The sequence below is a fragment of the Podarcis muralis genome, chromosome 1 (genome assembly GCF_964188315.1).
Source record: "Podarcis muralis chromosome 1, rPodMur119.hap1.1, whole genome shotgun sequence".
Taxonomy (NCBI): domain Eukaryota; kingdom Metazoa; phylum Chordata; class Lepidosauria; order Squamata; family Lacertidae; genus Podarcis; species Podarcis muralis.
This window is the reverse complement of record NC_135655.1, coordinates 87,170,865-87,187,303: the sequence shown is the minus strand read 5'-3', so window position 1 is coordinate 87,187,303 and position 16,439 is coordinate 87,170,865. Positions and strand designations below refer to the sequence as shown.

Below are 16,439 nucleotides of genomic sequence, written 5' to 3'. Positions count from 1 at the left end.
TTGTCAGAGATTGAAATCCCTGTTCATAACAATACGGAGATCTGCAGAAAAATAGCCAATGCTCTTGAAGAGAGGCGTGAATACTGTTTCTAGTTGCATATCCATATTACACTGAAATGTTTAAACGTTTCTTTGCTTGTCCTTGAATCTTCCTGCCACACTTGCCATCCTCTCCTGCCACATTATTTGGGAACCACAGTAAGCTCTCCAGTCTCCCCCAAAACTGATAGATTCACTCTCCCCTGCCCCACTGCTGAGCACCTGTCCCATACAAAAGATTATCAAGACCGTATAAAAAAATACAGATCAATACGAAACAAACTCAAGTCGGGGTACAACAGAAAAATCAAAGATAGTATAAAGGAATCTCAAAACAATAAACAAAGGGTAGGCCACATAAAAGGGATGCGGGTGGCGCTGTGGTCTAAACCACTGAGCCTCTTGGGCTTGCCGATGAGAAGGTTGGCAGTTTGAATCCCCTTGACGGGGTGAGCTCCCGTTGCTCAGTCCCAGCTCCTGCCAACCTAGCAGTTCGAAAGCACGCCAAAAATGCAAGTAGATAAATAGGTACTGCTCTGGTGGGAAGGTAAATGGCTCTGGTTTCGCCAGAAGCGGCTTAGTCATGCTGGCCACATGACCCGGAAAACTACCTGCGGACAAATGCCAGCTCCCTCAGCCTGTAAAGCGAGATGAGCGCTGCAACCTCAGAATCGTCTGCGACTGGACTTAACTGTAAGGAGTCCTTTACCTTTACCTTTTTTAGGCCACATAAAATGGAAAAGAAATAAAAACAGACCAAATAAAAACCTTTTAAAACTACATTATATTATTAAACCAGTAACACAAAATCCTAACCAATTGCTTTGTAAAACAATGGCAGCTGACTAGATAACAACTCAAATATTCATGAAACTGAATCAATGCTGCATTGATTACCTCACAGCCAGGGTAGAAGGTAGAGTCCTGATGATAAGACTCTCACTCCGAATGGCAGTGAGCAACTTTATCTCATCTACATTCCAGCTTCTCAGGTTGATGGTCTCCAACTCCCATCAGCCGCAGCCAGCTGTCAGGGATGTGGGAGCTGTAGCCCAACACATTGGCTACCCCTGCCTTATCTTAATGATAAACTTTCAGCAAGGAGACAGTCTTTGCAATGAACTCAACCTCCAGACTGACCTGAAACCAGTAGGCTCTGTTGCAGCCCGACAAAAACAACTGACTTGAACTTCTGCTTCTCAGATTTCTACCCTGGGACCTGCTCTTGGTTCAAGCCCCAGGCCCCACTCAGGGATCAAAATTTTTAACATGTCAGGAGCCATATCAGATGGAGAGGTGGGGAATTCATTGCACATGAGACCTGTAGTATGCACTGTTCCCCTTAGTATTAACTCCACCCCCCATTTTATTCTATGCATCTTATAGTATATACTGATCAATAAAAGTGATTCACTCAAATCCAACTTGGAGCACATCAATCATATTGGGGGATGTCATACCATGCATATCACAGCACAGCAATATATAAACCTTAAAATCCATACACTTTACATTTCTCTTTGCTTCATGATATAATCCATAAATGTAGATAATATTTCATTGTAATCCTTTATCTTGTGTCATCTCTTAACATACTATCAATTCAGTTGCTGCCAGCTCAGCAGCCTGCACAACCCAAACATAAATTTCTGGACTATTAATAGCCCTCCAGGCTGGCAGTACCATTGTCTTTGCAGTGCTGAAGCCCATGCAACAAAGGCTCACTGGCCTTTGTTCTCATCAGAGAACCCACTCAGAAGAAACCTCCTAAGATGACTTCTTAAATGTCCATGCATAGCCTGGTGACTTTCTAGGAGAGCTGGAAGTTGCAGGCTGCTGTTCAGTTGGCCTGGCATGAGCTGCAGGCCACTCTTTCTGCTGCTGCCTCAATCTATGCCGTTTTATAGGACCAGAATGTCTCTAGATCAGAGATGGGGAATCTGTGCCCCTCCTGATGCAGTCAGACTCCAACTCTCATCAGCACCAATCAATATAGCCAAAGGTCAGGGATGATGGCAGCTGTAGGTCTGCAATATCTGGTTCCCTGTCCCTACTTTAAATGAAATATACAAATCATCATAAAGTAATCATAAACAGTAAAACAATTCTAGTCATTCAGAGCTATAATTTATATCTTTTGAGAGAGTGAATTTGAACATTGTTCCAAAAGAACAAATTGCTATTTTCAGCCATGGTGAACTAATCTTTGTTCCTTGTTGAGTATACAACACTGATTTGATTTGATTTATTGTATTTCTATGCCCTTTTCCATTCAAATGAATCCCAAAGCAGCTTACAAACAATAAATAGCAATAACATAATAGAACATCCCAAGTACAGCATAAATCATATGAAACACTTAACAAATCATCAGTAAAATCATTACAATCTATAAAATGCTATTAACAAACCAGCAACTAGTTGAGAATCAAAGAAAAATAAAACCACTTCTCTCTGCAGCTTCTGATTAAAGGTACCCCTGCCCGAAGGCCAGTCATGTCCGACTCTAGGGTTGTGCGCTCATCTCACTCTAGAGGCCGGGAGCTGGCGCCGTCCGAGGACACTTCCGGGTCATGTGGCCAGCATGACGAAGCTGCTTCTGACAAACCAGAGCAGTGCACGGAAACGCCGTTTACCTTCCCGCTATAAAGCGGTACCTATTTATCTACTTGCACCCGGGGGTGCTTTCGAACTGCTAGGTGGGCAGGAGCTGGGACCGAAGACGGGAGCTCACCCCCCCATGGGGATTCGAACCACCGACCATGCGATCGGCAAGTCCTAGGCACTAAGGTTTTACCCACAGGGCCACCCGCGTCCCTCAGCTTCTGATTACTAAGTCCATAATTTGGGTTCATTCACATGGAACCACTCATTGACTAGATATCCTGAGTTTGGAAATTATTTCGATAGCACCAAATCCAAAGTCCCTAATGCCCATTCATGTGTATTTCTAGTGCTGCAATTAGGTAAATTTAGACTCTGGGCTTAAATGTCTCTCTCTCTGCTCCTTCTATTGCATTGCTTACTGCTTACTTCAAAATGTGGTAAGCCAGCCCTTCAAGAGTTTGGGGGCCTTCCTGCTCACTCTGCTGACTGCCCCCCCCGGACATCTGCCCCAAAGTCCCACCCCTTCCTGGTGTCACTGTGTAGCCCATCCCCATGTCAGAACTGGGGATGAAAAGCCAGCTGGCTCGGCCCCAGCTGGAGCATATCCCCTCTCAGCTTTGCCGCTGCAGAGATCCATCGACCTCTGCTCCTCCAACGTTCATCAGTGACTCAAGCTGCAGTGCATACTTGAGCACACATTACTCAGCAGTGTAAACTGTGCAACAAATGAGGCTTGAGGCGTAGATACAATACTAAGGCTACGCATTTATTATACATAAATCCGGATAAAGAAAACATGGCTTCTCTCCTTGCCGTCTTCTTGGAGAGAGACTGAAAACAAAAGCTATGCAGATCAGAAGTTCCGCTCACGCCAGCAATCTGTGCCGGAATGTAAACAGACATGTGACATGTAACAATCCACATATCTGCAACGAAAGGTGGAATAGAATTCCCAACACCCCATAGCAGAGGAGGTGCTTTGAGGACCTCCTCAGCTTTGAGGAGGACAATGTGGGGCTGGATTTAGTGCTCTCATATCCCAAGCAGAAGAGAGTCCTCCATCCTGACAACTTTGTGCCAATGATGGGGCTGGCAAGGGGATGGAGCATCTTCAAGTAGATGCTGAGCGTGTTCTTTGCAAGAGTCCTGCAACAGCTGTTTTTCAGCAAGGTGGGATTGCTAGGAGTTGTAGTAGAAAAAATCTGGAGGGCACCAAGCTATCAAAGTCACAGTGTTGACAACTCTATTGCTCAAGGAGAAAGCAACAGAGTTGACAGGTCTGAGTAGATACAAACCTACAACATTTGCTTAGTTAGGTGTTGCACATTTTGCTTGAAAAACCTGTAGTCTTCCAGATGTTTTTCTGGCTTTCCAGGTACACTGATACCTGCAGGCATGCCAGGTTGGATGACCTAACTATTCTCATGCTATCCAACAAGCAAGCCCAACTTGAGTAACAAAAATGTTCAAGCTGACTTTTGAACTTGGCTTTAGAAGAGAAGGTTTGGATTTATTCCAGTTGTCCAAGTCTTCTTGTCTAAATCCTCTAGATAGAAATCAGAAGAACACACATCCTTATGCCACTTCTTTATTTAACCTCTTCAGAAAAACAGGTTCTTTAAATTGACCCAGCAGCCTTAACCACAAGCCATTCTTAGGACACTTCCAGGCAACCTGTCCATTGAGCAGTCATCTTGATTTGTTTGCAGGAGGTTAGATGGCTTTGCATCAAACCAAATGTTATTCTCTACTTGCTGGTACATTTCCTTATCACTTCCCTAAGTGCCCTCAGGCTTTGTAGTTTTGTTTGTAATGTGACAGTTGTGTTTTAGTTTTCTCCCCCATTTAGTTTTTTTAGTGTCTTTGTGTGCTGGCATTTTTAACAATTGGAGTGATATCCAAATATTTCATGTTCAGAGTAAACCCATTGAAATCAATGTATTTAAGTTACTGAGTCTATTGATTCAAGAGGTCTCCGCTGAATTCTGCTTGGTATTAAAGATAAAATATAGGTATGAAAATGAGATCCTAGCGGAAGCTGGCAAACATTGTTGAGTGGAAGGCAGTAGAATTCACATTCAGAAGCCAGTGGGTGTCATAAGGATGAAGAAGGCTGATGTTTGTGGATGTAAGATGGTTGAAGCTCGCCTCAGGAACCTGCTCAACAGAGGCTGGTGGATATTTGTGGGTTGAAGCCAGGGCACGAATGTGAATGAATGGTGAGTGAAAGATGAGGGAGTGTGTCCATTGCCAATATTCATGGATGTTGACTAGAGTATGCTTTCGTCATGCATGGGTTTTGAATGTGGCTGAGTCAAATGGTGTGTGTATGAGCATGAATCTGATGTGATGTGTAAAACAAAACTGGTGGATATTGATGAATGGATGAAACCCATGGAAGCTGGCAGACTGAAGTTAGCAGAAAAAGTTGCCAGGCAGAAGTCGGTGGAGGTACCTGGGTGATGCTGTCAGATGGTAGCCATCCCTTACATTTTCTCTGTGATTTTTTCTTCTTCCAGAGATGTTGGTGAAACATCTCTCGAGACCACGCATGAAAGCAGTAAAGAGGACCATAGGGCTATCTGAAGCCGGTAAGGCATTCTAAAGACCACCCATCTAGCCAAATCACTTTGGATATGGAAGAGAATGGAGTGATGGAAGAGAGGGCTATATTGTTTCACAAAATGGGATTCTGCTACCCCAGTGGTATTTTTAGTCTCTCTGCCACTCGGTGTCTTAAACACAGAGCTTGGGGAATAAATTGCACAGCCTGGGAGTCATTTTGGACTCAGCTGTCCATGGAGGTGCAGGTCAATTCTGTGTCCAGGGCAGCTGTTTACCAGCTCCATCTGGAACGTAGGCCCGCGGACTGTCTCGCCAGAGTGGTGCATGCTCTGGTTATCTCCTGCTTGGACTACTGCAATGCACTCTATGTGGGGCTACCTATGAAGGTGACCCGGAAACTACAACTAATCCTGAATGCGGCACATAACACCGGTCCTGAAAAACCTACATTGGCTCCCAGTACACAATTCAAAGTGTTGGTGCTGACCTTTAAAGCCCTAAATGGCCTCGGCCCAGTATACCTGAAGGAGCGTCTCCACCCCCATTAGCACCTTAAAGACCAACTGGAAGGATTTTTTTTTGTTTTGACTATGGAAGGAATTTTGTTTTGTTTTGACTATGGCAGACCAACACGGCTACCTATCTGTAACTCCGCCCCCATTGTTCTGCCCGGACACTGAGGTCCACCACTGAGGCCCTTCTGGTGGTTCCCTCACTGTGAGAAGTGAAGTTACAGGGAACCAGGCAGAGGGCCTTCTTGGTAGTGGCGCCCGCCCTGTGGAATGCCCTCCCACCAGATGTCAAAGAAATAAACAACTATCTGACTTTTAGAAGACAGCTGAAGGCAGCCCAGTTTAGGGAAGCTTTTAATATTTGATGAATTATTGTATTTTAATATTTGGCTGGAAGCCGCCCAGAGTGGCTGGGGAAACCCAGCCAGATGGGTGGGGTATAAATAATAAATTATTGTTATTGTTATTGTTATCTTTGCCTGTGTGTAAAATAGAAGTTTGCAAAGGTCTGTTCTTGGTGTGAAGAGGATCCTCATGGTTTTTACTTTGGTGGACTACAAGTCCCATCACACCCCATGTCTTGAATACAGACCTTGGGGAATAAATGGTTTGCGTGTGCATTTTTTAGTTTAAAGCACATGGCTGTTTTGCACTCATATCTCCATTCCTGCCTGATTACTCTCCACTTCTGATTCATTTATATGAAGGTAGACCTCCATCACAGGTGATTTTGTATGCTGATGTTAATGTCATGTGCTCCTATAAACTCTTAAATGCTTTTTCTTTTGTTCTTTTTCTGAACAAGCAAGAGTGCCTTGTGGCACCTGAAAGAGTAACAAATTGTATAATGGCATAAGTGTTGGTGAGGGGGTGTAGATCGTGAGGTCAGAATGAAATGAAATGTGTACACTAATGAATGGCAATTGCATCCTTAACAATGACTTAAACAACAGCAGTTCACAACAAGCATGGTCTGTATAAGCAGATGAGAAGGAATGACCCCCTCACTGCAGATGGAACAGGAAACAGTCCCTTTATCTAAGATTTCTATCTTAATATCCAACCAGTGACATTTTTGCTCTTTCGTTAGACTTTGTGTTTTTTATTTGAATGATGGCTTCTCAGCAACTGTGGTTAATGTGTCATGCTTATGACATCACCAGGGCCCACCCTGTGACATCATCAGAGGCCTGCCCCTAGGTCTCATGTTTGGTTCTTGAAATTTCAGGGGCGGGAGGCTCCTGACCTGGCAACCCTACGTTCTTCATTGCCAAAAGACTGCTTTTTTCTCAGGTATACTGCACAAGACTACCCAATCAACTATAATTGGGCATCCTGAATTTGCCGGGATGTGACTGAATCCCACTAAAAAATAGCGACAGTCTGGAAGTGCCCTCATTAAGGAAAGGATCCACTCGCTGATGTCAAGGCTTTTGATAACGGTTGTGCAAACAAGACATATGGGACACTCAGCAGCTAAATGCTTTAGACATTCACCACCAAGATACGAATGTAGAGCACTACAGTTCACAGGAAGAAATCAATCATACAGCTTGTTTACAGAATTGTATCCTGAGATAACTAAACCCCTTCATTTGTTTCCATCTCCAGTCTGTTTACACAATCAGTGAGCTTAATCAATTGGTTAGAGGCTAGTTGAAAGCAAACAAGAGAACGGTTGATTAATTAGGGGCTGGCTTCACCTCTGTTTTGTCTCAGGGTAAGAGACCATAATTCAACATAGAGTTAAAAGGTAAAGGTAAAGGGACCCCTGACCATTAGGTCCAGTCGTGGCCGACTCTGGGGTTGCGGCGCTCATCTTGCTTTATTGGCCGAGGGAGCCGGAGTACAGCTTCTGGGTCATGTGGCCAGCATGACTAAGCCGCTTCTGCCGAACCAGAGCAGCGCACGGAAATGCCATTTACCTTCCCGCCAGAGCGGTAAGTATTTAGCGACTTGCACTTTGACGTGCTTTCGAACTGCTAGGTTGGCAGGAGCAGGGACCAAGCAACGGGAGCTCACCCCGTCGCGGGGATTCAAACCGCTGACCTTCTGATCGGCAAGTCCTAGGCTCTGTGGTTTAACCCACAGCGCCACCCGCGTCCCTAACAGAGGTCTATTAGATGTCTGTAAATTTCACATACTTCTTAGTTATTTCATTTGCTTGGTTGCCTCAGTGTAAAAGATATTAAAATGTACAAACCTCTCAGATAAGATACTTAGGTTCATCTATTTGCACCCCCCGTTTTCCTTTTTTTTAAATGGAAACATCACATTTAGATGCATAAACATCTTGTCCTCTTGAAAATGGTATAATTATGTGATGGAATAAGACAGAGCAGCTATTCAAAGTAGCTTTCCCTGAGACAAAGCCAGTCGTTTGTCTCCTACTAAATTATTTCCTTCATCCCAGCTCCCTAATTAGAAGAGGAGGAGCCCTATATATATTTTCCTCAACACATTAAACAAGCTAATTGGCCAGTAAGATACAAGCTATCTTCTGTTTCCCCACTTTTTTTTATTTAAGAGAACTATGACACTAAGTTTCCATATTCATAAGAATTCCTCCGGTCTGGAGATGACTGAAAGACTTTGCAGGCAATAAGTCATTCCATGGGAGCGTTCTTTTATAAAACAAGTCTCAACTTCATTTCCCTAGCCGGAAATGCATCACTCAAGTGCTCTGCTTTCAGCTTAAGTTTCATATTGCCAGCAACAGCCAGGCTGCATGGCTTGTTCTCTTTAAGTCTGTGCTATTGACGTTCTTGTTGGCTGAGGTCCCCTGTGTGGCCTCAGCATAACAAACACAATTAATCTTGCTGGTACACGCCTTACACTTGGTCCATTTTCTATGCATCGAGCAGCACCAAATTGTTGCATGCCATCCCAATCTCTAAGTGATGGGAGGTTCCAGGGGTTCCAGGCACTTTAACAAAGATCTGTGTTTCCTTTAGGAAATGACACACAGTGGAGACTGTGGTGTCTTTATGATATATGGTTTGTGTACACATATCTACAGCCTGAGCCTGTGATGGAAGGGTTCACAGCACGGACACACCCAAAGGGTCTTGCTTCTCCCACGGGTGCAGCCTTGGATTCAAACAGACATCAAACATTGTGCTCTGCCTGCTGCTTTGCATCTTCGTCAAATAACTCCTAACTCTCTTACTCTAAGCTCTCCCTCTGCTGAGGGAGAGGGGGCCCAACTGTTTGCTATCTCACACTGAATCCTTTGATGCTTTGTTCTCTTACTGGCCCACCACCCAGGCTATCACCGCAACACTGTTACATTTTAACACTTGCTGATTACAGGGGATTAAAAGTGTCTAGCACACAACTTAATACACACAGGTCTGGCACCCAGTTTTAACACCCCAAGCCTTAATTAAAGTCTCAAACTAGCTTGATCCAGAGATTATAGTGGTCCGGCACCCACAAACTCATAACACTATCTTTCATTCAGCGCAATCCCTAACCCCCACAGGAGCAGGAGGCAGAGAAGAGAGTCAGGAATTGGAAGCAACGTTTGAAAACAAAGAAGCCACCCAAGGGCTCTGCAAAGTTGCCTGTGACCTTAGATAGCTCTTCTCAATGGAGCTTTAAGTGAAACTGACACTCACGTTTTTGACACTCTTGTCAGTATTTCCGGATCAGTAAACTGTCAGCGCCACTCACCCTTTAGCAGCGGTGAAGGTTTTCACAGTTCAGCTTGCTTGCAGGAGTCGGTATGGAGGAGTCTGGTTTATTCCCTGCAGCAGTGGTGTGGGTGCAGAACCAGGAGCCTGAGCTGGTCAGGATGAGCTACTGTATACTGTATATCAGGTTTAGAATTTATTTTGATAAAATATATTTTAGAACACCTACTGCTCCAGGCTCCAGGTAATCTGCAACCATCTAAACTACATAAATGTTAAAATTACCCTGCAGAATAAAATACAGCTGATAACCCAGGCAGACTTAACATAAGATAAAGTAAGGTTACTTCCAGGCAACCTGTTCAAATCAGCTTTAATTGTGCAACCTGGATTTGCTGGTTTGCTGTTCCAAAATAGGAACAGTCTGGAAATGCCCTAAAATAACCTGGTGCTACCAAGCGCTGGCACAAAGGTCTGCAAACATAAATGCATCTTTAATTGGTGCTGGAAAATATCACTAATGTTGGCACTTGTCTAAGGTCAGAGGGGAGATGGTTCCACCACAGAAAAGGCCCTCTTTTTGGTCGCCGCCAACTGAGCTTCCGAAAGGTTGCAGCCTCATTAGTGGATTGTAATGGTCATGCAGGGAAGTAAGGGGAAAGATGATCCATTAGCTATCCTGGTCCCAAGATGTTTAGGGACTGAAACCTTAAACCTGACCTGGTAGCCTTTTGGCAGACAGTGCATCACCTTTAAGAGTGGTGCAATGGGAGACTCCATATAAAGTTTCGAGTGTTTTGAATGAGCTGTAGCTTCTAGACCAGCCTTCAGGGCAGCTGCACACAAGCACATTACAGTAGTCCAATTTTGGTGTTACCAATGTATGCATTGCTGTGGCGAGGACATTCCTGTCCAGGAATGGGCACAGTTCGTGTATCAGCAGAAGATGGTCAAAGATGGCTTAGTGCAGCTACTTGGGCTTCTAGGGACAATGTTGAATCAAGGAGCACCTTCATACCTGTCAAGTTTCAGCTGACTGGTCCTCATCCAGCCCATTGCATCCAGGTGCTAGTTCACCTGACTCAGACCTAAGTCTGATAAGGCTGTGTCACTAGGCATACTAAAAGCCAACCTAGACATGATAACACATCATTATGAAGCATGCCTGTATTTTTTAAAAATGTAACAACAGGAATTTCTCGCTCCTGCAACTCTTTAACAATTTTCATTGGGGAGGTGAGGCTTAACCCTTTCCACTTCTGCTATTGGCCTGACAGAAATCACATTCCCAAGGTGCTGTTAGCCTCCGTAATTTACGTATATTGAAACTGAACACCAGGACATCAGGTGTCCTGAATATCAGGACACCAGATGAGTGATGAACAGCCTTTCAGGCTGTCATTTGCATGGGATCAGGACAAATCACATAGGCAGAGGCCTTGACACATATACCAGACTAGTCTAGGACACAACCAGAGAGCCACCCATGCAGGTAACAAGGCATGAGCTTGGTCGTGGCAGGGGAAATGCAATAGCGGCCTTGATTAGGGTTCAGAAAGGGCAGGGCGGAGACTTCAGAATTAGGCAAAGAGATAAAAGCACATTGTAAACTGCAGCTGCCTCACTGCCGTTTGTTAAAACATAGCACCCTGTGGCACAGAGAAAAAGAGAAATAAGCCTGATTTTGCAAGTTTGCATCAATTCTCATTCACACTATTGCTGCTGTTGTCGTTATGATATTTTGAATGCTTCTAGACCACCTTTAAGAGTAATATCCTCTTAGGCAAGATACAAATAAAATATAATAAAAATGCAGCCACAACCATAAAATTGTAAATAAAAGCCAGCTGTAACAAATATCCAGTACGGTACTTCATCACCACCACCACCGTCAGTTTATATACAAAGGTGAGGAAGGGCGAACACCTCGTGATCTGCTTTTCTTTTTCTTTTTTCTGTCTTATATTTTTTTAATTTGGTTTTTCAGATTGAAATTCTACAGTCACATATCTAACATACAACATAGAAACAAGATTCCAAGGAATCTCTTGGACTTCCCTCCTCCCCTTTGTGGGTCCTATTGTTAATCATTTCCTCCTGCATCTTTTATGATAATCCAAATCTTCCACATTTCCATTGTGTCCAAAATTCACCATTAAGCTACAAGTGATATTCCAATCCTACTAACGATTTTAACTGTTTACGGTGGTTTTTAAGGCAGCTTATAAATTCCCCCCACTCCTTATCAAAATTGTGCTCTTCCTGGTTTCTGATTCCTCCGGTCATTTTAGCCCTTTCGGCATAATCCATCCACTTGATCTGCCAGAGCATCTGCGCTTCATGCAGAAGGTAGTACTGGAAATGATTCCTCTTTGGAAGGCCACTGCCAGTCAGTGTAGACAACACTGAACTAGATGGACCAACAAGTCTGATTCGGTATAAGGCAGATTTCTATGTAACAGTGCGTGTACACACACACACACACACACACACACAAGTCTCCATGCCTCACTTTCTCTCTCTTTGTCTAAGTCTTCCATCACACAGCTGCATGCACCGCCACCCACATCGCTCCTCACAGAGGATAATCACGGAGGTGTCACAGTGACTTGGAGTGAGTTGGGGACATGATTTCCACCATCACAATGCGGGTGGTTAATCAGCCTTGTGCATACCCAAAACAGAAAGCCCGGTGTGGAAATAAATGTCATTCTTCAAGAAATGGCATTCTTCTTCCAAACTTCCTTTGATTTCTTTATAGTGTTTCTGCAAATCTCTGGAAACATTACATTACTCAACGGCAGAGCAGACAGCCACTCCCACTGATAGCACCGTTTAATCTTTTACTACAGCACTTTATGCCTAAAGCCAGCAGTGTCAAGAGTTGTGATGCGGGTCCTGAGACGGGTTTGCTATGTGACCTTGTACAAAGCACTTAAATTCAAAGAGCTTCTGTTCAGAAGGAGATTTTTTTAAAAAAAGAAAGAAAGAAGAAGAAGATAATCTTTAAGTCCTGTGCGAGAGTCGTATTATTCATAGTTATTCCAGGGTGGTAGCCCCAGCACATTTCAAAGCAAACGTCCGATTCTCTTCAGAATCCTCCTTCATATATTCCCCTCCATTAGCTTTCAGTTTACAAGTTGCTAGCAGATTAAACATTCTCTCAGGTGGTTTCTTTGTTCAGTCAAGGTTTGTATGCGGTAACAGCCTGAGCTCTGGAATTTATCCGTTTTTGTTAAACGGATTAAATCATATAACAGGATTTGATTGATTGATTGATTGAAAAAACATATTGCAATAAAAGGCTAATTCTTTAGGGGATTTTGTTTCTCCAAAGAGTGTGGCATAGCTTATTTGCTAGAGTTCTCTGGATATAGTGCAATTATGATTATTAAGTTCCCAGGCCGCCTAGCTAAGTGCTGGAGAAGAATAAAAGCAAAATAAACCCTGCCTATAGCCTTCACAACAATGTAAGTAGAAGGTGGGACTTGATGTTACAAGAAAGATGGGAGTTGTTAGCAACAGTGGAAGTCCTGTGTCCATAATGTATAGTGTTACAAACTCCACTGCTTATAGCCAAGGGCCCTCATGATCTAAAATTAAAAGTTTGGATCAGGAGAAGATAAGAAGAACCATATGAAACAGGCTATAGGCCCATCTAGCTTACTATCATTATCTCACAATGACCAACCAGGGAAGTCTTCAAGTAGGACATGAGTGCAACACCACTCTCTACACTTGTGAGTCCCAGAAACTGGCATTCAGAGGGGCATTGTCCCCTCCCCCCCAACAATGGAGGTAGAACAGAGTCATCATGGCTAGTATCTGACTTTTAGAAGACATCTGAAGGCAGCCCTCTTTAGGAAAGTTTTTAATGTTTGACATTGTATCACTTATGATGATGATGATGATGATGATGTTGGGAGCTCCCCAGAATGGTTGAGGAAACCCAGCCAGATGGGCGGGATATAAACAAACAAATTATTATTATTATTATTATTATTATTATTATTATTATTATTATTATTATTTCTTTAGTGAGCACATGGTGGGCTTGCATCTATTTTTCTGCAGCAACAGAGAATGTGATGGAGGCGAGATATTTCTTTGCTGCCTTCACCGCCACATATGAGCGCGTATCAGGTGTTGTTGGTTGCCTTCAAGGAGAGTCTTTCTCCTTCTCTTCATTGCTCTCAGCTCTGGACTATGGAGAGGTGCTTTACCTCTTGGGGTGGGCTTAACACAATCCATAAGCCCCTTGCAACCTGCCCTCCCTATTTCAGCCAAACTGTTCCCCTCCAGATACAGGTAGGTAGCCATGTTGGTCTGCCGTAGTCGAAACAAAATAAAAAAATTCCTTCCAGTAGCACCTTGTTGTTGTTCAGTCGTTTAGTCGTGTCCAACTCTTCATGACCCCATGGACCAGAGCATGCCAGGCACTCCTGTCTTCCACTGCCTCCCGCAGTTTGGTCAAACTCATGCTGGTAGCTTCGAGAACACTGTCCAACCATCTTGTCCTCTGTCGTCCCCTTCTCCTTGTGCCCTCCATCTTTCGTTGTCTTTGTCCATGGAGCTTTCTTGGCAGGGATACTGGAGTGGCTTGCCGGTTCCTCCTCCAGGTGGATCACGTTTGGTCAAAACTCTCCACTATGACCTGTCCATCTTGGGTGGCCCTGCACAGCATAGCTCATAGCTTCTCTGAGTTATTCAAGCCCCTTCGCCATGACAAGGCAGTGATCCGTGAAGGGGAGTAGCACCTTAGAGACCAACTAAGTTTGTTATTGGTATGAGCTTCCGTGTGCATGCACACTTCTTCAGAAGTGCATGCACACGAAAGCACATACCAATAACAAATTTAGTTGGTCTCTAAGGTGCTAGCTACTGGAAGGAATTTTTTAATTGTGTTGCCCTCCAGCTTTCTTAAAACAAATGCATCAAGAAAAAGGTAGGGCGGCCAATGGGGACAGGACTTGGAAGGTAAAAGTCTAGATCGCCACTCAGCAAAATGGGCCCCAAAACAGCAAGGCTAGTTTACAACATTTTGAGAGAAGTGAAATGGTGCACTTGACCCCCAAGAGGGGTGGTGGTGTGGGGAGAGAGGGAATGTGAGAGTGTTTAGACTGTTTAGTTGAATACCACTGAAGGGAATCCCATCCCATCCCACCCCCACTTCCCTGTAATGCAAGCCCTGCTAAACAGCTGGTCTAACAATACATTTCCATCCAGGCCTCAGGCAACTGTCTGGATGACAGAGTCCCCAGCACCCCTGCAAGAATACTTAAGTCGGTTGTTTCTGATTTAAAGTAAGATAGGATGTTGTGTCTCCCTCTGCTTCTGACCCGCAGGGAACTGCCTTTTTATCACATAATAATGGTTCAAATTGCCATAATCAACTGATAAATTTTGGTGTGATGTTATGATTCAACAAATTTCCAGGCTATTATCTCAACAATAATAGTGTTTTCCCCACTATGAGAAAACCCTGAATTTGAATGCGCCCCTCTGCGCCTTTGCTTGTCACACAGAGACCACAGGGACTGGGTAGCTGTTTCATGCAGCAAATTGCACCAGTGTGGCTTTTTGTCCTCTCTGTGTGTGCAAAAGGCCCCAGGTTCATTGAAGAGACCCCTGCCTGAAACCCTGGAGGGAGCTGCCAGTCAGCACAGACCTTATTGCGCTCAGTGGACTGGTGGGTCTGACATGGGCAACTTCCTATGCTCCTGTGCCATTGTTCTGTTGATGCCTGGGCTATGCCAATACCATGCCAATGTTAACATTTCTCCTGCCAGCCTGGCATTCTACTCTAACAGCATAAGGGAGTTCATGAGTGATCCTATGCTGCCAAGCGGGTGTAACTTAGGGATGAAATTGTTTTGCTGGCATATGTTTACAGGCAAAGTCAAGGCTGTGCATATTCTGCAGCTGCACTATGAAAGCCTGGAATCTGGCAGTGGCCACAGGAATTTTTTTAATTTTTTTTTTTAAGCAACTTGCTTAGTTCTGGAGCTGGCAATGATAGATTCTAGAGAGGCATGTGTGTAGGATATACCTGGGAAGGTCAGCATGGGGGCTGAATAGGGTTTCCATTGGTCTAAGACAGGGGTAGGCAACCTAAGGCCCGGGGGCTGGATGCGGCCCAATTGCCTTCTCAATCCGGCCCGCGGACGGTCTGGGAATCAGCGTGTTTTTATGAGTAGAATGTGTCCTTTTATTTAAAATGCATCTCTGGGTTATTTGTGGGGCATAGGAATTCGTTCATATCTTTTTTCAAAATGTAGTCCGGCCCCCCACAAGGTCTGAGGGACACACCCATGCTCAAGAGTCTCCTCCAGCCCCATAATTCAAAAGCATCAATTCTTCAGCAGTCAGCCTTATTTATGGTCCAGTTCTCACTTCCATACATCACTACTGCCATCAAAAACCACCAGGAAACCTTGCAGCTGACTGTGCTACTTGTGAGTACACCAAGAAGTCTAAGTAGATCTGAACTAATGAGCTCCTTTTACTTTCCAATCTGCTTCTCCTTTTGCCCTCCCCCCCCCCTGTTTAAAATTCTTAATAAAATTTCATACAGTCTGCAACTTGAAGAGTGTATAAGATGCTAGACTTCTGATAATCTCCTTTGTGCATGACCACTGGGTGCATTTTACTGAGTGAAAGTTTGGGTATGTTAAAGAGAAGCAGGATGCCCTTATTACAGGAAGAGCTGTGTACTCCCTGAATAAACTGAGAGGGATCTGCCTGGGAAATGCAGGGCACATTGTCTCAGGATCCCGGGTTTTGGTATTTAATTGAGTGCCCAAGAATTCCCCGTTTGGGAACTGTAAGAATGGAAAGGAAGCTGTGGTGGTAAGTGGATAGTTACGATGCAATTGGCCAACCTTGCAAGGCTGTTGTTGCGCAGCAGTTGTGCAAGGAAGGCCATAAGCAGTTTCTCCTGGCCTCTCCCCCTTCGGTTACTCATCCTAGGTGATACCCAGCTTTACACACTGCTCTAGAGGGTAAATCCTGCTGATTTCAGGATTGGCCATCTCCCCTGTTTAAGACTGCAGCCTTTGCTATTTCTAAACTGCATTTTCTC

The 16,439-nt window shown here is 44.2% G+C and overlaps 1 protein-coding gene across 1 annotated transcript in view; it reads right to left on the bottom strand.

The window, feature by feature from the left end:
• Positions 1-16,439, bottom strand: part of MARCHF4 (membrane associated ring-CH-type finger 4) — a 125,630-nt gene that overhangs the window by 89,680 nt on the left and 19,511 nt on the right. The gene's annotated exons all lie outside the window — the stretch shown is intronic.